The 26,228-nt window shown below is 41.6% G+C and overlaps 1 protein-coding gene across 1 annotated transcript in view; it reads right to left on the reverse strand.

Moving 5' to 3' along the window:
• The window catches only part of LOC147728923 (fibroblast growth factor 4A-like), a 219,463-nt gene that overhangs the window by 29,664 nt on the left and 163,571 nt on the right, over positions 1-26,228 (reverse strand). The window lies entirely within an intron of this gene.

Genomic DNA, 26,228 nt, shown 5'->3' on the forward strand with positions numbered 1-26,228 from the left:
CATGCTGGTTCCACCTAGTTTCTCCCTCATCTCCAAAGACAGGATAGAACAACGAGGAGGTGGGGTCGCTATCATCCACAAGGACAGCTGGAGCATCACAGAAACCTCCTACTTCGAGTACGACTCATTTGAATGTCTATCCGCTATTATTAAGACAAAAGACAATGACTCTCTACTGTGCCAACTACTCTATCACCCCCTGGGCAGAAACAATGAGTTTGGAGAACAACTATCCAACCTGATTGCACAAGACACACTTAGCGATTCCAAAAACATAATTCTTGGTGACTTGAATCTCCGATGGAACGAAACTCATAACCCTCTAATCAGATCGCTATCCAGCCTCCTCGCTGATAACAACCTTACTCAACACTGTACTGAGGAGACACATTACAAAGAAGCCACACTGGATGCCATCATTGCACAAAAGAATTCAATCACGGTCAACCACATACTCCCTGTTGACTGGTCAGATCCTCATATGATCTTATTTCACATCAATCACCCCACCATCCCGCTTAAACCTCCTCAAGAACCCCCTAAATGGTCAAGAAACCTCTCCCAAGTACCCCAAGATATCCTAGAAGGTCAGCGAAGTTCACTTCTTCCAGACAACTCTCTGCACCTCTCGACTAATGATCTCATCGACCACTATAACTCCGAGCTAGTCTCGATTCTGGACAATCTAGCTCCTCTAAATCTCAAAAGAAGCCGTGCCACATCCAGAACCTGGTTCAACGCGGACCTCAATGCAGAAAGAAGAATCCTGAGAGCCAAAGAAAGAAAACGGAGAAGCAACCCAATTGCCAAACTTCGCCTACAACTAAAAACAGCCCGTAGGAAGTATAACAACCACATCAAAAACAAGAAATCCAGCTTCTTCCGAGAGGCTTTAGTCAAATCCAAAAACAGACCGAAGGAGCTCTACAACATAATCAGACATCAAACATCCAAACCTCTGCCCCCACCCCTGCAGGCGTCCAAAGAACTATGTGATAACTTCGCCAACTTCTTCAACAATAAGGTCTTAAATATCGAATTATCTCTAGACATCAACAACTTACACCTCCAGAAGAGCAACTCGGCCAGCCCACAGGCCCTCTCATCCGGCTCCTCTCCCCTCCTTTGGCTAAGCTTTCGCCCAGTACAGGAAACAGAGATAATCTCGTTGATCTTGACCTCCAAACCATCAGCAAACATCTCACACCCCATTCCTCCCTCACTAATCAAAAAAATGAAGCTCACCTTAGCACCTATCTGGGGCAAAATCATAAACAGCTACTTACAAAGCAGAGTGGTCCCCGATTGTCTAAAAATGGGGCAAGTCACCCCTCTGCTGAAAAAACCCGGTCTTGACTCAACTGACTTGAAAAATTTCAGACCGATATCTAACCTCCCCCTGCTCGCTAAAACACTGGAACGCTGCGTACTCCTGCAATTGACGCATCATATGGACAACATCAATCTCCTGGATCCCCTCCAATCCGGCTTCAGACAAGGCCGCAGCACAGAAACTGCGATGCTGAACATCATAGACGACATTCATGGTTCTCTTGACGCAGACAAGTGCTGCCTCCTCATACTCCTTGATCTCTCTGCAGCTTTCGACACGGTGGACCATAAGCTCCTCATCAAGACTCTACAAGTAAGAGCTGGCCTCGGCCAGGTAGTTCTCAAGTGGTTTTCCTCCTTTCTACATAACCGCAAATAATAAAAATGTACAACTTCACCTCCGAAACTCAGCAAGTAAACAAGGGTGTCCCCCCAAGGATCAGTACTTTCTCCTCAGCTCTTCAACATCTATATGGAACCGCTTGCCAAACTACTCAGGAATGCCAACATCCACTTCCACCTCTACGCGGATGACACGCAGATCTACATGGAAACCTCTTCTCTTAATGACATCCACAGACTAAATGATGTCCTAAATGACGTGCAAGATTAGCTGACAAAGAATCACCTGAAACTCAATCCCGAGAAGACCGAAACACTTCTCATCTCAAACAAAGAAGACAACCCTCTAATCACCGAGTGGCTGAAGTCGATCGATGCTTTAAAAGGTAATCTCACGCTAGCTGACTCCGTAAAATCTCTGGGTTTCACTCTAGACCCCAAACTAACCTTGACAAACCACATTAAGAACTCGGCAAAAAGTGCATTCTTTAACCTCAGACTTCTGAACAAAATCAAACCTTTCATTTCCAACAAGGACCTCAAACTAGCCACGCAATCTCTAGTTCTATCAAGACTGGACTATGGGAACTCAATCGTAACAGGCATCCCCAAATCACACCTGGCCCCACTAAAAACAACACTTCATGCAGCAGCGAGAATGATCACAGGCTGCAAAAAATCTGACCACATCTCCCCAGCACTCAAAGAACTCGAATGGCTGCCTGTGGAGGAGGTATCCTAGGAGAAGAGGTAAGGGGAGGAGAGCCTTCCCTGAGATTCCTAGTCCACCTAAGGTTGTAGACCCTAGGCTGGAGAGCCAGTGGCAGTCTAGCCCTGTCTTGCAGGCAGGAAAAGTGGAGAATGGCTATTATGTGCCAGGGGTTAGTACCCCCTACTTTGTGAGTAGGCAGGAATCAGTGGCATCTGGGTGGCCTAGGGCCTGGTCCTGGCCGAGGGCAGCTGGAGAGTACCAGTGGGGTAGCCTAGTTAGTCCCTACCATAGTTTTAGAAAGTGCCCCAGGGGTTCACCGTGGCGTAAAACAGGAGGGTGTCCCTGCAGTTGCAGGCCCGCGTCCATGTTTTATCGCCCCAAGCAGGGAAGCCCATCACGGTGGTGATTGGTCTCCCTGCATTTTTGCTGGAAGGGGGTTGTGTTGGACTTGGCCATTCTGGAAGGTTCACCCCTAATCTTTTTGCTTTTAATCTGTGATCTGTGTGGATGATTTTTTGGTCTGTGCGCACTTTTTCCCTGTGTCCCAGAGTAAAGTGCGTGCATGTAGTTAGGCTGGCCTGCTCTCCCATAGGGATGCATGGGGAATGTCTGTGTCCCTGGTAGTTCCTGATGCGTGGGGAGTGCATGCTCGAATTTGGTATGTGCGAGCTTGTGAGAATGAATGCTTCGCAATGATGTATGTGGCATGAGTGTGTCTTGTGTAGAAATGCCACTTCTAGGAGTTGGCATATTAATGTAAAATATGCCTGGCGTGTGATTGGCAGGAGCTGGCTGGTGAGCTTGGCTCCAGGAAGGATGGATGGGTCTGCCTGGTGGTGAGTGTGAGATTAGCATATTGATGGCTTGGGAGGAGTGCACCTGGTCCCTGATGGGGCTGGACTTTCCCCACACAATGCTGGCTCCACCCCCTGTAGTGCGACTGATGACCCTAGCTCTGCCAGTGAATGAAAAGGGTGGTTGAGCTATCAAGGGTACTTCAAAACCAGCTGCGACTGGTTTCCCCCCACCCTGCTCCTACAGACAAAGGAATTTACTGTATAAGAAGGGGCTGTGTCCCTATACAAAATGTTCTGTTCCAGGATCCTGCCAGAGGGGGCTGCTGCTGTTGCTGGGGCCAGGAGGACCGCCACTTGGACTGTCTCCCTGCCTGGAGACCCAGTGAGCTAGCTCTGGGCCCAGCCTTGCCCCCCTGCCTGCCTAAGGAATTTGCTGGAGCTTTTGCTGTGCCTATAGTTCTGAGAGCGCTGCTCTCTTGCCTTAGCGCTGTGAGCGCTGTATTCTTGCCTCGGGCGCTGGGAGCGCTTAACTTTGCCTTTAGAGCGCTTGTGAGCGCTTTGGTTGCCCAGCCGGTGCCCACCCGGCGTTTGCTGGATTTACTGTGCTCGCTTCTTAAATTACGAGCACTCTTGGTACCGAGCCGGCATTTGCCCGAAATTGCGGCCGAGCGAGTGCCTACCTCACCTTATATTTAATTAGAGGCCGGTGCCCACCCGGCATTGCCCCCGAGGAATTGTGAATAGCGACTTCACCGCCGCAGCCCGGAAGACCGTGCTGGGCCGCCGTGCTGCCTACGGCGACCCAGAAGTCCCGCCTCCATACCCCTAAGCCGCGCTGCCATTGGCGGCCCTGAAGCAGAAGTCAGGCGGAGTGCAGCATCACGGGGCCAGGCAGGAGACGAAGGGAGCAGCGAGGAGTCTTCGGCAGCCGTCCAGGGCCTGGCGAGGCTCCCCCGAGGTAGAGGAGCCCCACCCGTGGCCCCAGCAGAGCCGCCGCCGCACAGAGACCCGGTGAGTGAGAGGCAGCTGCATTGTGTGCAGAGTGGCCCCGGTTGGCAGTGGGCAGCTCCGCAGGAGAGCAGGGGCATTCCTTGGTGATTGGAGCCACGAGGCTCCTTGGGGCAATTTGTATCTACGAGCCTGCGAGGCTCCGTGGGGCACTATTTGATTCTGAGTCCCCCGTGAAGGACTCCAACGCCGCCCCAGTGTCGTTCAGAGCCCCGAGGCTCCTCACCGCCCATATTTGTTGTGCGAGTCCTAGGGCATTTCAGCCCTTGTGAAGCCAGTTGGCCCGAGGGACAATTCTAGTGTGGTGCTACAGGCACCCTGCGCATTGTAATTTACTTGTTTATTTTGATTCCTGCGCAAATGTTCTACCTGCACCTCTGAATGTGTTTTAATGCCTCATGTGCAATGTGCTTTATGTTTTATCCCCTTTGCTAAAAGTGACATGCTTAGTGGACTGTTGGTGTTTATTACCTTTTCTAAAAGTGACCTGCTTAGGTGAATATTTTTCATCCCCTTTGCTAAAAGTGACCTGCTTAGGGATTGTTTATATTATTACCTTTGCTAAATGTGACCTGCTTAGGTGATTGTTTAGGTTTCCTTCCCTTTGCTAAAAGTGACCTGCTTAGGTGATGGTTTTCCTTCTATAGGTCCTGATGATAAGGTCCTAGTTCCCTGCGTGATTTTCCTACAGTGTTTAGGGTTGCGTAGGAGGTATTTACTCTTTACCAGTGATTACTGGTTGTATGCTGCATTTACTATTTTAGTGCTACAGTCATTATATGTTTATGTGCTAAGTGTTATACCTACAAGTATTATTTCTAACAAGTGCCTACCCCTGACAGTGGTCCATGTGGCCCTGTCCTGTACATAATCCCTTGTAAATTCTGCCCGTGCCTGTTGGCACATTGTAAAGTTTGTGTGTTATCTAATGTGTTTTTACTATAATACAAAGGCTATTTTTTATATAACCTTGTGTGGAGTTTCCTTTGTGGTGGGCCTTGGGTGTTGTTGCTGGGCGCGCGCGCAAACTCTTTACACATCGCCTCCGAGATTAGCCTTCCTGCTCGCGTCACGTTACCTAGAGGGTGTGCAGGGGTTATCTTGGTGTGTAACTCCCTTGCCCTGACTTAGACTTGGTGATCCCTGACTGACTTTGGCGTGAGCCTTGGCCAGCCCGGGGTCCCGGGTCTAACAGTTCCATTAAGGCGTGGCACAAGATAATGGAGATGTTGGGAGTGCAAATGGCGTATACGCCACTGATGCCTCTCACTTACCACCCTGACTTCTCGCTGCTACAGGAAGGAGTATTTAGGAAATGTAAGGAGAAATTTGGCATAGCTACATGGGGGGATATGTACCATGAAAACAAATTCTGTGCGCTTGCACATATGTGTCCTGCAGAGATGCAGACACCGGTGGACTTATTTCTTTATGTTAGACTTCGACAGGGAATAAATGCGACTGCTCTGATGTTTCCTGATGAACCTGTACGACTGGCACCGTTACATAATATATTAGAAAGGCCCAAACCCACATGCCTAGTTTCATTGATTTATAATACGGTGCACGCCCAAAGGGAAAGAACAGCAGCTCCGGCGCGGGTGAAATGGGACTCAGAACTGGGACGACAGCTGATGGATTCACAATGGGAGACCTGCTGCCAGCACACTGAGAGGGTTTCCGCGAACAGCTGACTCCGCATCATACACTATAAGTTTCTCCGTAGACTATACTATACACCTGCTAAGATGCACAGATTTAAACTGAGAGACAATGATCGTTGTGACAGATGCCGTGCCCCTGGGGTGGATTTTTTGCTCCTAGCATGGGACTGTCCCACCGTTCAAGACTATTGGAATGAGGTGTTTGAGGCACTGCAGCACATGATAGGCAAGACACTGGAACCGAATCCCCTGGTAGCGATTTTGGGGTTTACCACTCCAGTAAAGACAGAACACAGGAGGTTTGTGGCAATGGCACTTCTTATGGCCAATCGCAGGGTGGCCTGCAGATGGGGGAGAGGTAGGGCGCCCAAATTTAAGACATGGTTGGATGATCTAATTACTTGTAAAGAAAGGCTGGCCACATATGCAGAATTATTACCGGTGGCCTCCAGGCCTACTGAAATCTGGGCCCCCCTCAAATGCTATCTTCTTGCTAGGGTGGTGGCTGATCTGGATGGCGAGGACCCGGTCACCACGGGGCAGGGGCCATGAGGATCTGACAATGGGGCGCATGGCAGATACAGGGTAGGGATCTAGATGCTCCGGGCTTACGGCCTCAGATATGGCATGGTTGTTGGGGATCGGTGGTACGGAGGAGTTATATGTTGCCCATTGAATAGCCCTGATTATCCACCTACCAGTAAAGTTGTATGTTCCAGACAATGAGCAAATGTGAGGGGAGAGGGGGTGAGGCCTGCCAGCGGGTATCCCGCTAATGTAATATATAATTGATACGCTACAAAGGTACCATGTTCGTATAATATTTGAAATGATGTGATGGACATTTGGGCTAATATGACTATGTATTGTAAGATGTATGCAGAAGGCAATGTTAGGTTGTTTGAAAAAATCACAAGAAAAAGAACTAAAAAAAAAAAAGAAATCTTGTGAGCATTCTTACTTATTATGAGAAGGTCATAGTTTTTAAGCAACAGGTGGTTCATTTTCTGCAATCTAAGTCCATGGCTGTTAAGTCCGATGAAAAGCATGGTTGGTTTATTGAAGAAAGAAGGTAAAGAATTGACATGATTAGTAGAAAATTAGGTAGCTACGTTCTTACCATGGCTGGAAGATGGTAGCTCCACGGCAACACAGCCCACACTGAGATGTTGAATCAAAATGAGAAAGAGAGAAGTGTGCTATGTTCTGTTCAAGTGGCCAGCAAGGGGTTTTATTTATATGAAGTTTCAGCACTAGTTAGGACTTGTTAAGGGGCAATCAAAGTACCTAAACCTGAATTTAATCAGCGGCTGTTCAGTTGAATTAAAAATCAAAAGGTTCTAACGATAAGAAACAGAAGATGTTACCACACTAACATCATAGGTACAATAAATGAATAATAAAACATGAAACCAGGATAATTTGTTTGTCTGAAAAGTTATTATTTTGAATTCAAGACACAAGATATTTCTGTACAAAAAATGAACATTAACATAGGACAGGGTACATACATAGATATACTATGGATATTTAAGGTATTGGTTGCTTTTCCTATAATATATCCAAGAAAACAGTCCAGACTGCTAGGAAAAAAATGATGAATTGATTTCCACTATTAATCAGGAGAAAATCAAAAGTTGACACAAATCATACTGTGCAGAATTGGACTAGGTAAGTCGACGTTTCGGTCTTATCTTGATCATTTACAAGACCATCATCAGGACGAAGTGATAATATATACAATTGTTGACCCTCTGCAAGAAAAATAACATAACATTATGGTGTATTCTGTTACTATTAAATACCTGGTTAGCTAACTAAAAACTTTAGAGTTACATCTTTATTCAACAAATTTATAGACATTACGAAATTGTAAAACAGTCGGTGTGGCGACTGGAATAATACAAAGAAACATTCGTAGATCATAGGACCCCAGATACTCAATATAATGGTTCCTAAGTGCTACTCAGTATATGTTGGCTTACACTCACTTTTTTGATTCTGAATCACGACACTTTTAGACTAAGTGACGGCATCCTCTTATTTCTTTTGAGGCGGGCAATGTGTAAAGTCAGTTTTGAGTAGCAAGCACTATTGGGGGAAGAGAAGACATTTTCAATTTTTATCTTTTCTTAAAGTCTAATGCATGCATATTGACACTTTCTGTTTTTCAAGGATTTACCTTATGCATACAGCAGTATTGCAATGAACAGGTTCTGGTAGTTTGTCCAATTTGTATCACTGTTCCAAGGCGTTCACATTTATCTGAATAGAAAGCAATATATCCATATTTTAGGGGACTAGTATTTATTCATCAATTTTTAACATACTAATGCGGGTTAATTATTATTTATAGCAACTAAAAAGTTCCAAGTAATTTCGAGAAGTATGGGGCGCCATGTTTAGGATGCCTTATATTTGGCATCAGTGGTGCTGCCTATTTTGCTTAGACACCAAGTTTATTATTAGCAAAATTATATTGGCTATTTTGCATTTTTAAGCATTGCAGTGCATGTGTTATATGGACTGAGTATTTGAAGTTGGTGGTTTAAGCCCAACACACGTATAATTTATAGGGCAGAGAACGCAGTTGAAATGCATTTATCAAGAGTTAATTTACATTGATTAACGGAGATACGCCCCTTAAGGGATTACTAGCTTAGAAGCATTCCCAGCATTGCGGTATACAGGGCGTAGAAAGCAGTTCTATTGTACTAACAAAGTTATTGGTTGGAAGCCTAGCGCACATGCAGTTGAAAGGCAGCAGAGTGTTTGTTTTACGAAAAATTAAACCCTTGAGGGATCTACATTTCACAAGCATTTACAGCATTAGAGCGCAGGTTTACTTACTTGTCGGCTATGATCACAGGACGTCAATTACGAGCAGTCCGGGTAGTAACATTGTTGCAGTTTGACACCGTTTAAATACCGGTGTTTGACAGATGGTGGAGTGCGTGATCTCGCGATATTACGCGTTGGCGCTTGGAAAATCAAAGTCGATTAAATCCAAGGCGGCCATCTTAGCATATGTTAGATAGTATTATATTGTTGATATAGTTGTCACAACAATGTATTGTTTGTTGGTTATTTAGATAATTAAAACGGAGGCGTTAATGTTACGATTGATTCGTAATTAAAAGGATTATTTCGGGTACCAAATCGGTATGTCGCGGATTCACAACAACAAGTTAGGTATTTGTTGATGCATGGCAATATAATATTATTTATATACTATTTTCAATAGACAGCTTGCCAACCGGTGTCATGGTTTTCGCTGGTGGTGTGTTGCCCATTCAAGGTATCGAGGTTTAGGGGGCGACCATCTTGGATTTATATTTGTTTTGATGGTAGTCATCCTGTGCCTTATATTCTATGGATTATATCAGGTTCAGTCTCTGTATTTAAACATTCGTTGGCACAAATATATACAAAACATCAACTCATTGCATTAAGAATAAGTAGCAAATTATATAAATCTATACAGCAGGTAGGGATTACATATAAAGGCCATATTTTAGGCACACATTATACGATTTAGGGGTACTCTATATCATTACCATCATTAAAAACCAGAGGCTGAAAGTTGGGTGTACCAAATGACTGTCAGTGCTGTCACCAATTGGGTGCTCACACTCTAATCTAGCCCAATATACACAATAGTTAGTTTGGACGTACACAGCATATATTAATGTATATGGCTAGAGAAAGTAATTTTGTTCTAGAATGAACTGATTAGGTCAGACATGCAAGGGTATGCCATTCGGTGCATACATTCAATCCGTTGTTAACACTTTTGGCTAGCTCAATCCAACGGTTTTCCTTGATGATCAAACTTTTATCACATTTTTTTTGTCTAATAGATGGTTTGACAACATCAATCACCCACCAGATCATGTCATTTTCTGAGTGTTTAGCAGAGGAGTAGTGTTCTACTAAGGGGGCATTTTCCACTTTACAGCGAATCCGCGATTGGTGCTGAAGGATTCGCTGCTTAATCATTTGGGTGGTTTTCCCTATGTATAGTTTGCCACAAGGGCACTGTATACAATAGATTACATTGGTGGTTCGGCAGTTAGAGAAATGTCTGATAGTGAATTTACGTGCATTGATTTCAAACGTTTTGATGTTTTTGGTTGTTTTGCAGGCCATACACTTATTACATTTATAGTGGCCCACGATTGGGGATAGCTGTCTCATGTTGTCCACTACGTTGACATCTTGTTTGTCATAGGCATGCACCAAGTGGTCTCTGAGGTTTGGCCCACGTTTGAATGAAAACATCGGTTTTTCTCTAAGTTCTGGTAGCTCCTGTAAAAGGGACCAATTTTTTGTCACAATCTTTTTTATTTTTTGGCTATATGTCCCAAAGGTGGTCACACATACCAAGGGTGCCTGGTTGTTCTTAGTCTTTGTTTGCAGTAGGATTTCTCGGTCATTGTACCATGCCCGTTTCATAGAGTTCTTTAAGAGTTTGTTGGGGTAACCTCTCTCAAGTAGCTTGTTCATGAGGATTTTAGCCTCATGAAAGTAGTCACATCGTTTGTAGCAGTTCCTACGCAGTCGTAGGAATTGCCCAAAGGGTAGGCCATCACGAAGTGATTTTGGATGGTGGCTAGTATACTTGAGCAGGGTGTTACGAGAAGTGGGTTTTGTATATAGAGTTGTATAAATTGTGTTTTCCTCACTAGCTCTGATTGTTAGGTCTAGGAAGTTCATTTCGTGGGCATGGTAGTCCAGGGTAAATTGTAGATGTGGATTTCTTTGGTTGACCCATACATGGAATTGTTTCAGTAGGTCTTGTGAGCCTTTCCATATAAGGAACACGTCATCTATATATCTTAGCCAGCACGATATGTTGGCTAAGAAAGGATTAAGACTGTTATAGATGAACTCATTTTCAAAGTGATTGACGTAGATGTTAGCTATGTCCGGAGCATAGACTGCCCCCATTGCTACTCCTTTAAGTTGTTGATAGAACTTTTTCTCGAAGAGAAAAAAGTTTTGGCACATGGAGATCTTAATACATTCGGTTATGAATTCACTTGGAACAACATGTGGTCTGTCACGGCTGTCCAAAAGATTTGTGATAAGTTCAAGGACTTCATCTTGTGGAATATTTGTGTATAGACTGCTTATGTCCATGGTCACAAGATATTCCTGCTCGGGATTGTAGCTGTGGTTCTCTAGTTTGATAATTACACTAGTCGTGTCTCTGATGTATGTTTCTGTTCCAGTAACAAAAGGTCTAATGAAAACATCTGCGTATTGGGCCAAGGGTTTAAGAATTGAGTTGCACCCGGCCACAATGGGTCTCCCTGGTGGTTTGGTGGCATGCTTGTGGATTTTAGGCAAGATGTATATGGCTGGCACGGTTGGTGAATCATTTATAAGAAAAGAGGCTTCCTTGGTGCTTAGCCAGCCACCTTCTAGTCCCTGGTTACTCAGTTGTTTGATTTTTTTCTCTAAGTCAGGTGTCGGGTCAGATTTCAGTAATCTGTAATTTTCAGGTACAGAGAGTTGTTCCAACATTTCCTCCCTGTAAGCTTGCCGATCCCACAGTACTAAACCTCCACCCTTGTCGGCGGGTTTAATTACTGTATCTTTAAGGGATTCAAGATTTTTAAGAGCTAGATGTTGTTCTTTATTGAGATTGTTTCTACAGAAAATTTGTTGAGTAAATAAAGTGTCAATTTCAATTAGAACCGTGTTTTCGAAGGTTAAGATGTTCTTTGAGACCATATTATTCATTGGAAAGAAAGTTGATGGTGGATGGAGACCAGTTACATTCTTTTCTGGGATACTGTCTTTGGAGGCAAAGAAATTTTTCAATCTAATTGTTCTAAAAAATTTGTAAAGTTCACACTTAGTGAGGAATTGATTATTTCTGTAGGTTGGAACAAAGGATAAGCCTGACGTGAGGACAGATGTTTCAGCCTCTGTTAGGGTGTGATTCGACAAGTTGAATATTGGAATGGTCGATAGGCTGTCTACCATTGGTAGAACTGGTTGCGTGTTTGTCTTTGGCCTGGAGTGTATTGATTTCTGTACCATCCTCGTTTCGCCCCTCTGGGTTTCGGAGGTTGCCCTCGCCCTCTCCTGTTGTCCTGGCCTAAAAAAATTGGGCGTGAGGTTGAGGGCTGTTGGTCAAATGCAGGTCTGAAGTGACCTGTTGGTATTTGGTCACCGTCAGACTCTGAACCAGTTTCAGAAAAGGTAGCTCTTTTCTGTTGTGGTTGGTTGGGGTTCTGACCTCTGGGGTTATTCTGAGCCTGGTAAAAGTCTTTGTTCAAATAAGGATATGTAATTTCTTTGTTATATTTACGAATATCCTTTTGAAGCTTGTCTGTTTTTTTCATGGAGTTGAATTCTTCAAATTCTTTGATTGTTTGTGTTATTTTATCCAAAAGGGTCTTTGCGTTGGTAATGTTTAAGTCACTGTTGATTTTATTTTCCAGTGTCTCAATCTCTTTTAGAAGTAATTTAATTTGTTTAGCCGCAGTCTCAATGCTAAGCACCATCCACGTGCGTGAGCATTTATTGGCTGCGTGGCTAAAGCTAACCTTGAATTCACCGTCTTCGGTAAAAATGATGGGAATATTTCGAATCTGTAGCCCAGTGGGAATTATATTAGCACTGAGACAGTCTGTCAGAAACTTCGCATGAAGTTCCGTTCTGACTAGTTTTTTCTTGAGGCGTTCTAGTTGGTTCAGATCAGACTCAAGTGGTGAATTTACTGGTGTGCTTCTGTTACCTAGTAGGGATGGTCCAGAGGCAATTTTTTGGATGTAGTCATCAGTATATGACAGAGTCTCTGCTTCAGACATAGACGTACAGTTATAAAAAAGTCAAAGGAAATTGAACTGTTCAATGACAGTTTTACCACTTTAGAACAAATGGCTCACAGCAGAGGTTTTCTGCGCAAATAGAATGTATAGGAAGGTGAGTAACCCAATATACCCTTGCGGGCTCGGGCAGAGTTTAGTGTAATATGAAGTGGCCAGCAAGGGGTTTTATTTATATGAAGTTTCAGCACTAGTTAGGACTTGTTAAGAGGCAATCAAAGTACCTAAACCAGAATTTAATCAGCGGCTGTTCAGTTGAATTAAAAATCAAAAGGTTCTAACAATAAGAAACAGAAGATGTTACCACACTAACATCATAGGTACAATAAATGAATAATAAAACATGAAACCTGGATAATTTGTTTGTCTGAAAAGTTATTATTTTGAATTCAAGACACAAGATATTTCTGTACAAAAAATGAACATTAACATAGGACAGGGTACATACATAGATATACTATGGATATTTAAGGTATTGGTTGCTTTTCCTATAATATATCCAAGAAAACAGTCCAGACTGCTAGGAAAAAAATGATGAATTGATTTCCACTATTAATCAGGAGAAAATCAAAAGTTGATACAAATCATACTGTGCAGAATTGGACTAGGTAAGTCGACGTTTCAGTCTTATCTTGATCATTTACAAGACCATCATCAGGACGAAGTGATAATATATACAATTGTTGACCCTCTGCAAGAAAAATAACATAACATTACGGTGTATTCTGTTACTATTAAATATAAATACCTGGTTAACTAACTAAAAACTTTAGAGTTACATCTTTATTCAACAAATTTATAGACATTACGAAATTGTAAAACAGTCGGTGTGGCGACTGGAATAATACAAAGAAACATTCGTAAATCATAGGACCCCAGATACTCAATATAATGGTTCCTAAGTGCTACTCAGTATATGTTGGCTTACACTCACTTTTTTGATTCTGAATCACGACACTTTTAGACTAAGTGACGGCATCCGCTTATTTCTTTTGAGGCGGGCAATGTGCAAAGTCAGTTTTGAGTAGCAATAAACTCTCTGTACCTGAAAATTACAGATTACTGAAATCTGACCCGACACCTGACTTAGAGAAAAAAATCAAACAACTGAGTAACCAGGGACTAGAAGGTGGCTGGCTAAGCACCAAGGAAGCCTCTTTTCTTATAAATGATTCACCAACCGTGCCAGCCATATACATCTTGCCTAAAATCCACAAGCATGCCACCAAACCACCAGGGAGACCCATTGTGGCTGGGTGCAACTCAATTCTTAAACCCTTGGCCCAATACGCAGATGTTTTCATTAGACCTTTTGTTACTGGAACAGAAACATACATCAGAGACACGACTAGTGTAATTATCAAACTAGAGAACCACAGCTACAATCCCGAGCAGGAATATCTTGTGACCATGGACATAAGCAGTCTATACACAAATATTCCACAAGATGAAGTCCTTGAACTTATCACAAATCTTTTGGACAGCCGTGACAGACCACATGTTGTTCCAAGTGAATTCATAACCGAATGTATTAAGATCTCCATGTGCCAAAACTTTATTCTCTTCGAGAAAAAGTTCTATCAACAACTTAAAGGAGTAGCAATGGGGGCAGTCTATGCTCCGGACATAGCTAACATCTACGTCAATCACTTTGAAAATGAGTTCATCTATAACAGTCTTAATCCTTTCTTAGCCAACATATCGTGCTGGCTAAGATATATAGATGACGTGTTCCTTATATGGAAAGGCTCACAAGACCTACTGAAACAATTCCATGTATGGGTCAACCAAAGAAATCCACATCTACAATTTACCCTGGACTACCATGCCCATGAAATGAACTTCCTAGACCTAACAATCAGAGCTAGTGAGGAAAACACAATTTATACAACTCTATATACAAAACCCACTTCTCGTAACACCCTGCTCAAGTATACTAGCCACCATCCAAAATCACTTTGTGATGGCCTACCCTTTGGGCAATTCCTACGACTGCGTAGGAACTGCTACAAACGATGTGACTACTTTCATGAGGCTAAAATCCTCAAGAACAAGCTACTTGAGAGAGGTTACCCCAACAAACTCTTGAAGAACTCTATGAAACGGGCATGGTACAATGACCGAGAAATCCTACTGCAAACAAAGACTAAGAACAACCAGGCACCCTTGGTATGTGTGACCACCTTTGGGACATATAGCCAAAAAATAAAAAAGATTGTGACAAAAAATTGGTCCCTTTTACAGGAGCTACCAGAACTTAGAGAAAAACCGATGTTTTCATTCAAACGTGGGCCAAACCTCAGAGACCACTTGGTGCATGCCTATGACAAACAAGATGTCAACGTAGTGGACAACATGAGACAGCTATCCCCAATCGTGGGCCACTATAAATGTAATAAGTGTATGGCCTGCAAAACAACCAAAAACATCAAAACGTTTGAAATCAATGCACGTAAATTCACTATCAGACATTTCTCTAACTGCCGAACCACCAATGTAATCTATTGTATACAGTGCCCTTGTGGCAAACTATACATAGGGAAAACCACCCAAATGATTGAGCAGCGAATCCTTCAGCACCAATCGCGGATTCGCTGTAAAGTGGAAAATGCCCCCTTAGTAGAACACTACTCCTCTGCTAAACACTCAGAAAATAACATGATCTGGTGGGTGATTGATGTTGTCAAACCATCTATTAGACAAAAAAATTGTGATAAAAGTTTGATCATCAAGGAAAACCGTTGGATTGAGCTAGCCAAAAGTGTTAACAACGGATTGAATGTATGCACCGAATGGCATACCCTTGCATGTCTGACCTAATCAGTTCATTCTAGAACAAAATTACTTTCTCTAGCCATATACATTAATATATGCTGTGTACGTCCAAACTAACTATTGTGTATATTGGGCTAGATTAGAGTGTGAGCACCCAATTGGTGACAGCACTGACAGTCATTTGGTACACCCAACTTTCAGCCTCTGGTTTTTAATGATGGTAATGATATAGAGTACCCCTAAATCGTATAATGTGTGCCTAAAATATGGCCTTTATATGTAACCCCTACCTGCTGTATAGATTTATATAATTTGCTACTTATTCTTAATGCAATGAGTTGATGTTTTGTATATATTTGTGCCAACGAATGTTTAAATACAGAGACTGAACCTGATATAATCCATAGAATATAAGGCACAGGATGACTACCATCAAAACAAATATAAATCCAAGATGGTCGCCCCCTAAACCTCGATACCTTGAATGGGCAACACACCACCAGCGAAAACCATGACACCGGTTGGCAAGCTGTCTATTGAAAATAGTATATAAATAATATTATATTGCCATGCATCAACAAATACCTAACTCGTTGTTGTGACTCCGCGACATACCGATTTGGTACCCGAAATAATCCTTTTAATTACGAATCAATCGTAACATTAACGCCTCCGTTTTAATTATCTAAATAACCAACAAACAATAAATTGTTGTGACAACTATATCAACAATATAATACTATCTAACATATGCTAAGATGGCCGCCTTGGATTTAATCGACTTTGATTTTCCAAGCGCCAACGCGTAATATCGCGAGATCACGCACTCCACCATCTGTCAAACACCGGTATTTAAACGGTGTCAAACTGCAACAATGTTACTACCCGGACTGCTCGTAATTGACGTCCTGTGATCATAGCCGACAAGTAAGTAAACCTGCGCTCTAATGCTGTAAATGCTTGTGAAATGTAGATCCCTCGAGGGTTTAATTTTTCGTAAAACAAACACTCTGCTGCCTTTCAACTGCCTGTGCGCTAGGCTTCCAACCAATAACTTTGTTAGTACAATAGAACTGCTTTCTACGCCCTGTATACCGCAATTCTGGGAATGCTTCTAAGCTAGTAATCCCTTAAGGGGCGTATCTCCGCTAATCAATGTAAATTAACTCTTGATAAATGCATTTCAACTGCGTTCTCTGCCCTATAAATTATACGTGTGTTGGGCTTAAACCACCAACTTCAAATACTCAGTCCATATAACACATGCACTGCAATGCTTAAAAATGCAAAATAGCCAATATAATTTTGCTAATAATAAACTTGGTGTCTAAGCAAAATAGGCAGCACCACTGATGCCAAATATAAGGCATCCTAAACATGGCGCCCCATACTTCTCGAAATTACTTGGAACTTTTTAGTTGCTATAAATAATAATTAACCCACATTAGTATGTTAAAAATTGATGAATAAATACTAGTCCCCTAAAATATGGATATATTGCTTTCTATTCAGATAAATGTGAACGCCTTGGAACAGTGATACAAATTGGACAAACTACCAGAACCTGTTCATTGCAATACTGCTGTATGCATAAGGTAAATCCTTGAAAAACAGAAAGTGTCAATATGCATGCATTAGACTTTAAGAAAAGATAAAAATTGAAAATGTCTTCTCTTCCCCCAATAGTGCTTGCTACTCAAAACTGACTTTGCACATTGCCCGCCTCAAAAGAAATAAGCAGATGCCGTCACTTAGTCTAAAAGTGTCGTGATTCAGAATCAAAAAAGTGAGTGTAAGCCAACATATACTGAGTAGCACTTAGGAACCATTATATTGAGTATCTGGGGTCCTATGATTAACGAATGTTTCTTTGTATTATTCCAGTCGCCACACCGACTGTTTTACAATTTCGTAATGTCTATAAATTTGTTGAATAAAGATGTAACTCTAAAGTTTTTAGTTAGCTAACCAGGTATTTAATAGTAACAGAATACACCGTAATGTTATGTTATTTTTCTTGCAGAGGGTCAACAATTGTATATATTATCACTTCGTCCTGATGATGGTCTTGTAAATGATCAAGATAAGACCGAAACGTCGACTTACCTAGTCCAATTCTGCACAGTATGATTTGTATCAACTTTTGATTTTCTCCTGATTAATAGTGGAAATCAATTCATCATTTTTTTCCTAGCAGTCTGGACTGTTTTCTTGGATATATTATAGGAAAAGCAACCAATACCTTAAATATCCATAGTATATCTATGTATGTACCCTGTCCTATGTTAATGTTCATTTTTTGTACAGAAATATCTTGTGTCTTGAATTCAAAATAATAACTTTTCAGACAAACAAATTATCCTGGTTTCATGTTTTATTATTCATTTATTGTACCTATGATGTTAGTGTGGTAACATCTTCTGTTTCTTATTGTTAGAACCTTTTGATTTTTAATTCAACTGAACAGCCGCTGATTAAATTCAGGTTTAGGTACTTTGATTGCCCCTTAACAAGTCCTAACTAGTGCTGAAACTTCATATAAATAAAACCCCTTGCTGGCCACTTCATATTACACTAAACTCTGCCCGAGCCCGCAAGGGTATATTGGGTTACTCACCTTCCTATACATTCACATGTTCTGTTCAAGGCAAAGGAGCAATTGTGCACTGAAGATGGAGTTTGAGTGCATTCCAAAATTAAGCCCAAGGAGCTCTGTGGATTAGACCAATTGGACAATGCTCAGGATTCATTATCACCTTTAACTTGAGTGAAGATGCTGCAGGTGGTCAGCATTGGGCTGCATAAGAAGCTTCACAATTAAAAGATAATACAGAAGAATACAAAGGTTGCAATTATGAAGATATTGCTGAATTTCAGAAAGCAATTAATTCTGACACAGAAAAGCAGAAGGTTTAATGCAGAAGGTTTTAAAGAAGTAATTAATGCAAAAACAAGATCGCCTCCCAAGCTCAGTGGGTTGTGGTGGTCAAGATATCTACGATGCCTCAATCCTATTGACTAATGAGATAATTTATCAAAACCGCATGCATTGGTAAAGATATAACATTAAGTAGTAGTAGCGAAAGGTGAAGTAAATGTGTCAGAAATATCGATTGGTGTCTGAGTGGGCTCAACCATTGAGCAGCAGGTGGAAAGAAAAGGATTGAGCTGTAGCAGAACGTTTAGGGTGTATGTTTGGCAAGGAGAACCCTGGAGCTGAACCTTGGAGGCTGTTGCACAGTCAGACCACCCAGCACCTACGTTATGTCTAGTGTGGGTTTTGTACTGTAAGGGGACGCTTCCAGTACAAAATACTACACTTCTAAAAATTGTAAAACCTTTACCAATTTAATGTGTTCCGTGCAGTGCAGTGTATATGCAAAGTCCTAAAAGTGTGAAGAAATAAAAGCCTTTCTTCAAGTTAATGCCAACCTCAAAGAAGCATTATTTGTTGGTGCAAACCTCTGCCTACTATTGTTAGTAAATTACTTTTGACAGTTGCGTGGAAATGATCATGTACCACCCATGGTAAACATTAACATTAACTCTCCCTAAAGCAAAGTAATGCAAAGTTACAAAACAAGTTTTACTCTAGAATGTTCATTTCAAATACACATTTTGCCCCCTTTTGCATCACTTTTATGAAGTTCAACCCAAGGCACATTGTTTAGTATAACTGCTCCTGAGTTTGGTTAAATACGTTTTATTAATTTTCCACATAATAGCAAATAATACAGTTATTCTGAATTTTCAGACACGTGTCATTTAGGTAAAACAATACAATATTAATTAGAGTTATAGAGCAAGTAATTCTATAGTCTAACCAATCCAGCAAGTAATTCTGTTTGTCTTTGTGCTGACACCTTTGTTCTTGTCACCGCTTAAATTGCAGCAACAGTTTGTTGTGGAAAATGCATTTTTTTATAACTAGAACAAAAACTGCAAACCTATCCCCCCCAACCCTCTTTGCTGACTTGGCCTGCATTTAACATATTGAAAGAAGGGAAAAAGACAAGCTATCTGTACCATACAGTGGAATGTATCCTACAAACTACATCACAGCTTTGGAATTTAACTTGATAAGGACCTCCTAACCAATCATTATAAGCAGTGCTAGTTTGTGCAATTATTTTATATATGTAGACGTTTATAGGATTCATATTATACATTTCCAGAAATAGGGACATCAGCCACCTTGAAAGATTCCATTATGGCGTCCCAGCTCATGGCTATGGGATTTTTACGTAGACCCCTTTTGTTCCTCAGCATGGAGAGCAACGCTTTCCACCAGTCCCCATTTAATTATCTTGTCCCTCCAAGTCAAAAAAGTAGGTGCTGTTGGAAATTTCCACCTCCTAGTTATACCTTGTTTAGCCAGCAGCAAGGCCAGATCCAGAAATTTAGCTTGGACTTCACTGCTTTTGTACAACCCTAAAATATAAACTTCAATCATTTGAGGTCCCATGTCGACTAGTATATCTTTTAGTATTCATGCTATTTCCTCCCAGTACCCTCGCATTTTGTTACAGGTTCACAGCGATTGTACCAGGTCTGCATCTTGGTCAACGCATCGATGACATAGGGCATTTGCGCCCGCTTATATAGTGTTAATAATATGTGGTGTTAGATACACCAGCTGTGTAACCATATATTGAATGAATTTTAATCGGGTGTTACGAGACACCCATTTCGGATATATAATACGGTCATCCATTCCCCGTCTGACAAAGGTTGGGCAAGGTCTTGCTCCCAATTATCAAACACAATAACCAGATAACCAGAGGGGGCAGTTGGTGGATACGTATTCTGCTATACAACCAGCGTATAAGATGTATGCCTGTTCCCATAGGATACATCAGGTGACAAGCTAATTTTTAATAGCCTCTAATCCCTGGGGTGACCTTTTTTGCTTTACATAAGCTGGTAGACTAGCAGGCAACAGAAACAATGTTTCGGCTATTCCCTGTTCATTAACAAAATTAGTATGTGGGAATAGCATCCCACCCCAAACAGGTCGCCAATTGTGCCCACTCCAGATTGTACCCAGGGATCCAACTGCCGGGTTGTTAACGTTCCAATGTGCGTGGGTATACCCAGTAATGGGATACTGGACGCATATGCAGAGGCAGCTGCCGTATAGCGGAGCACTCCCCTCCAGTCATCTAAGGCTGTCCTAAGCAGTACATTAGATGTAGGAGGGAGAGCTGTATTCGAGCACAACTATCGGTGTAGTCTACTCTGTGGCAGCATTTGAGGTGTTTATGGAATTTCCCCTAGGTTTCGGCGTGCCAACCAGTAAGATAGCCACTAAAGCTGAGGAGCCAAGCAGTAGGCATAGAAATCAGGCTCACATAATCCTCACGCTTTTAATGGGAGTTGAGGTTTTTTAAACTCAGCCGGCATCTGCCCGCTCCTCAAATTAAACTAGTCAATAATGTGTTAAGCATTTGAAAGATAGTGGCTGGAAATCTCACTGGTAGATTAGTAAAAAGGTATAACAGTGTCAGCAGTACCACCATCTTGGAGATCGCGAGCCTACCTTCAACTGACATGGGCAGGGATATCCAGAATGTCACCTGCGATCTCAAAGACACAATCGCCTTCTGGGGATTCCCATCACTAAGATCCTGAGTGGTCCGATACACTTGTATCCCCAAGTATCGAAAAGTGGATTGTGATATTGGTATGTGTTGGGTGCCAAAAGGGATCGTTAATGCATCTGTCACATCATTAAAAAAGAATGCACACGATTTATCATAAGTGATTGCCAGACCCGCAACAGTTTTAAACTGTCAGAATGCACCACTAACCACCACATTAAATACTTCCCACTCTGTTGCAGTACTCATTACTGTGCCCGTGTTCTCTCTAAAATAATGTAATATTGTGCTAGATAATGTATCTTTAAATACTAAGTCCTCTAAATGCAAACCACAGTTCCCTTCCCACTAGCAACCTGGGTGTCATGTTATTACACCCATGTGATCCTGCCTTTACCACCCCAGCAATGAGAAGAAATTTACATACATACATATCCTCCATTAATTAATTGATTATTTGGTACAAAAATAGTAAATACAGAATCTAAACCTGCTGACTTCCGACACACAGACCAAATATCCATAGCAAGAGTTAAGAAATAAAGCTCAGTCCTTATACTGAACACACCATATAGGTAAAACAGAGGTCTTAACTTTCCTGTCTTTCATTCAACCCTCATGGCCCTGTGATATATCCTTTAATCATTTCTGGACTTCATCTAAATCAAGAGAACATATAGAATTTGCCTTTAACCAGGACTTTCAGTTTAGACTGTTGGGTGATGGTAGTCTGTGCTCTATTGGCTTTAAACAGATGGAGAATTTTCACAAATGTCTTCCTCCTACCTGCCGCCACTGCAGATATATTCGAGAAGATTCAACACTTTGTTGTTTCATTAACTGCAAACTGTATTTGTTGTATTGCTTTGGATAGTATTGTTTCTTTTATACGATAGACTTTAAAATATAATAATATTGAGTTAGGAAATGGGCGAGCAGGTACCCGATGCCACCCGGGAGATAGTAAGGTCACCTTCAAACCATGGAATGACTTTTTGTGTTATGAATGAGGTGACCCATTGCACAGTATTAGAGTCCTGTAACCCTTACAGGGCTCCAACTATTCAAAGGTTGGATCTCCGCATATAATTTTCCAACTCATCCAGTTTATTTTCAAGTGCCTGTTTGCCTTTACTTGCTGCCTTAACTTCTCCCTTTACCACCGTCATCTGATCCTCTAGAGTTGATATCCGAGCCTCAGCTTCCTGGAGTTTAAGTGCAAAATTTGAAATTACATCCTCAATTTTCTCCAATCGCAGATGTATAGCGGAAAGTTCAGCTCTCTGAGTTCTTTTCAACTTCCAGACCTCCTCTAGAATTAGATTTAGGATGTCTTTAACAGTCATCTGAACTTTGTAGGCTGACTCAGTGTCCAAACTAGCGACGGGAAAGAAGGGATCCACAATACAGGGTAGATGATTGTCCATATGATTGTCCATATGTTCACCCAGAGACAACGCGTCTTCTGACCGAGCTAACTTCTGTAGAGCAGATTGAAATTGTATCTGGGATTTATCCAACGGAATCAATGGAGTACCGGGGGCGCTCGAAATACCCCACTTCTGGCTGGAAACTTGTACTGGCTCAATGATTCCTGAATATACCTCCTTTTGAACAGTCAGTAACTATGTTTCCTCATCTTGATGGGATATCATCCCCAGCAGAGATGCAGTGTTTAAACACACATCAGTTTGTGTATTAACTTGAGGAATTCCATGGCTGGCTATGTCAAGCATTGCTCGTGGTGAAGCAGCAAAAGGTTGGCTAATCCCAGAGCCTTCAACAACAGGCTGTGGATCTAAAGCAGGACTTGTTAAAGGCTGTGGGTTTGTCTTTTTCAAAAAAGGGAAAATTGCTTTGACTCCTTGATTGTTTTTACTTTTTTAAGACCATCAGATCTAAGATTATCCTTCAGAGACGACGCTGGACTAGTAGTAATGGAATTCATGTCGACCGTCGTAACATTTACTAAGGCGCTAGTCTGATTTAATGATCCAGCCGGGGGTGAGTCCTGTTCATCGGAACTCTCAAATGTGGAGTCACATTCAGGAAAATTCACAGAGGTTTCCTTGCAGGCCATCCGAGCCGCTTCCTTTGCCTCTTTGACCTGGAGTCGGTGGGTTTTGTCTTTAATGCGAGCATTCAGCAGTTTGCCCATTTTCTTTTTTTTTTCCCTTAGACCGACCTTTCCCGACTCCACTATCAATTTTTACCCCCTTCTTTGTATTATCCTTAATGTTCAATAGATCCACATGAGGTTTTCAAATTATTTCAATTAGAGTCCAGAAAGGACTCAATTTCCAAGAATGCAACAGTCTGTGTCTCCATCAATCCGGAGCAGTTCAAAGAAGAGCCTAAATAAAAATGCTTGTTTTTTTAAAAAAAACATTGCCTCTCTCTTCTCTTCTTCTCGCTCACCTTTTCCGCCGGCCGCTACAGAACCCAATTCTATTGGCAACTCCAGCAACTCCAGCATTCCCTGTCATCTAGAACAGGAGCCAAACAGGATTCCCTTCAGACAGAGAAATGTCGCCGGACACTGAACTAAGCAAAGCCCGCCAGTCGTGTCATTAAAGCCACCAAAAGCCTCTGCCAGAAAACACTTTCTGTCCGCTGAAAAAGAAGAGCAGCCCTGTGGAGATCGAGGGCCTCTTTACTGCCTGATGCAGGAGCAGTTACGGAGCGTGGAGAAGAAACGTCAGTCTGCCGAACGCCAATGCCTAAGGTGGGGCGGGGTGGAGATCACCTGAGGCTACACGGAGGCCTGGTACTCCGTAGCCTCCATTCCCCATGTGGTTGGCGTGGTGGAGGGAGGAAGGACCACATTCTGGGGGAAACGGGCACGGGGGTAGGTTCAGGGGCACTATAGAGGGTGGTGAGGGTCACAGTAGGTGGGTTTGGAGTAAAAGTAAGAAAGAAATGAAGTCCTTTATTTTTTTTGTTCGGTTATATATCAATCTAGGTATTCCATATTTCCTTTTGAGGGCAAAACGGCTGCAAACTTTGTTAGGACTGCTTTGATGACTAGCTAAGAACAACTGAAAGTGGTATCATTTATTGTTAGTGGCCTCAACAATCAGAAGAAAATGCGGGCCAAAGAAATGTGGATCAAAACAGAAAATCCCTCGGTAATTCTCTTACAAGAGAATCATATCTCATCTATAAAGTTATCCGATTTCTCTATGTTTAGGGCCTGGGCATCATACTGAGGTTTTTCCTCATCCTCTGCATCCCATAGAGGGACAGCTATTTTTTTAAACAAAAACATTCATGCAGAGGTTATAAATTCTGAAAGCGATCAGTTGGGGAGTTGGTGTTGGGTAACATGTACAATTAAACATAGACAGAGACCTATAACCTTTGTTAGTTTCTATGCGCCGGTCGAAGACAATTTTAAGATTTATGAGAGCTCTTTCAATCTTTACTGACTGTTATAGGTGATGTGATAAATGGGGGTGATTTTAATATTCTTATCAACCCTATAATAGATTCCTCTAATCAGAGAAGAAGACAGCTAAAGCCTAAATCCTTAAAAATTCCGCAAAATTACAGAGTAACCCTTGATTTGCACGATCCTTGGCGTACACATTTTTCAGCTAATGCAGAATTTATATGCTGGTCAGGAAGATTTAGGTCCTCATCACATATAGATTTTATTTTAGTCTCTAGAAATCTTTGTTTTAGTCAGCAGAGATTTCTCTATAATGGATTTTCGGATCATGCTATGTTAGTTCTAGAGATTCAGTTAGAAAACTCCGTAAAAATAACCAAACGATGGGCGTTTAACAGACAATATTTGAGTGATGAAGTCTGGGTTAAATTTGTGAAGGTAGAGATTAAAGAATTCCTTACTCCAAATACTGAGTCTGCTCCGTTACACATAGTTTGGGACTCACTTAAGGCCAATTTAAAGGAAATTAATGCTAAGAAGAGAAATTTAGAGCAAAATGTGCAAGCACTTAGCTCTACAACGTTCTACAATCCATCTATAGCCAATCAGCCTCGGCTTGATCAGGCCAAACGTGATCTTAGTGTTAATTATTATGCTCAGATGACCCGATTAAAATAGGAGATATAATGCTTAAGCACTATGAATCTCTCTATGGCCAGCACCAGAGAGTAAATACCCTTTTGTTAGAAACTTTCTTTCATAATAATGAACTACCTACACTTTCTGAAACAGAACAACAATCCATGGCTAGTTTATTTTTCATGTACGAATTAGAGAGAGTTATTAAAGATCTTCCTAATGGTAAGGCCTGCGGCCCGGATGGGTTTCCATCGGAATTTTTTAAAGTCATTTTTTTGTGCATTTGCTGATTATTTTCCTACATTAATAAATTGCATGCTAGAGGGAGGGACAATACCAGAATCCTTCAGACAGGGTAATGTTGTACGTTTCTTGAAGAAGGGGAATAATAGCAAAGATCCAAATTCTTATTGTCCGATAACATCGGATTACAAAATAGTAACTAAACTACTATCATTACGTATTAATCAATGTACGGCAAAATTGATCAATCCAGATAAGAATGGTTTTATCGCGGATAGACAGCTAGTTACTAATACTCATCATCTAACTGAGGCTTTGGATTATTTTGAGACACTGGGAATACCTGCTTTCTTTTTTTTTTTAGATGCTGAAAAGGCTTTCGACCTTCTGGTGTGGGAGACATTGTTTATTATTTTAGGTCACTTTGGGGTTTCTGTTAAAATGATATCCTTGATTCGTAATTTGTATACCAATGTCAAAGCTAATGTAATCATCAACACCTCAGTGGCTGGATCAGTCTTATTTAAACAAAGCACAAGACAAGGATGTCCTTTATCGCCAGTCCTTTTTGCTTTTTTCATTGAGCCTTTGGCAATAACAGTAAGCAACTGTGCTGAAATTCCCCTCCAATTGCATCGATGGCAAAACTGAAATTATATGCGGATGTTATCATGCTTATAAAACCTGAATTGAGAGTCCAAGCTAAAGTATTTCAGCTTTATGAGGACTTTGAGGCCTTAGCGGGATATTGTATAAATTAAAAGAAAACCGAAATACTACAATGCGGGGGCGCAGCTTTGGATTTACATTCTGACATTCTCTCTTGTTCCAATACTAGATCCAAGAGATATCTGGGAGTTCTTTTTTTGGCATCTATCAGGGA

This window comes from Lissotriton vulgaris, chromosome 2_2, assembly GCF_964263255.1.
Source record: "Lissotriton vulgaris chromosome 2_2, aLisVul1.2, whole genome shotgun sequence".
Lineage (NCBI taxonomy): Eukaryota > Metazoa > Chordata > Amphibia > Caudata > Salamandridae > Lissotriton > Lissotriton vulgaris.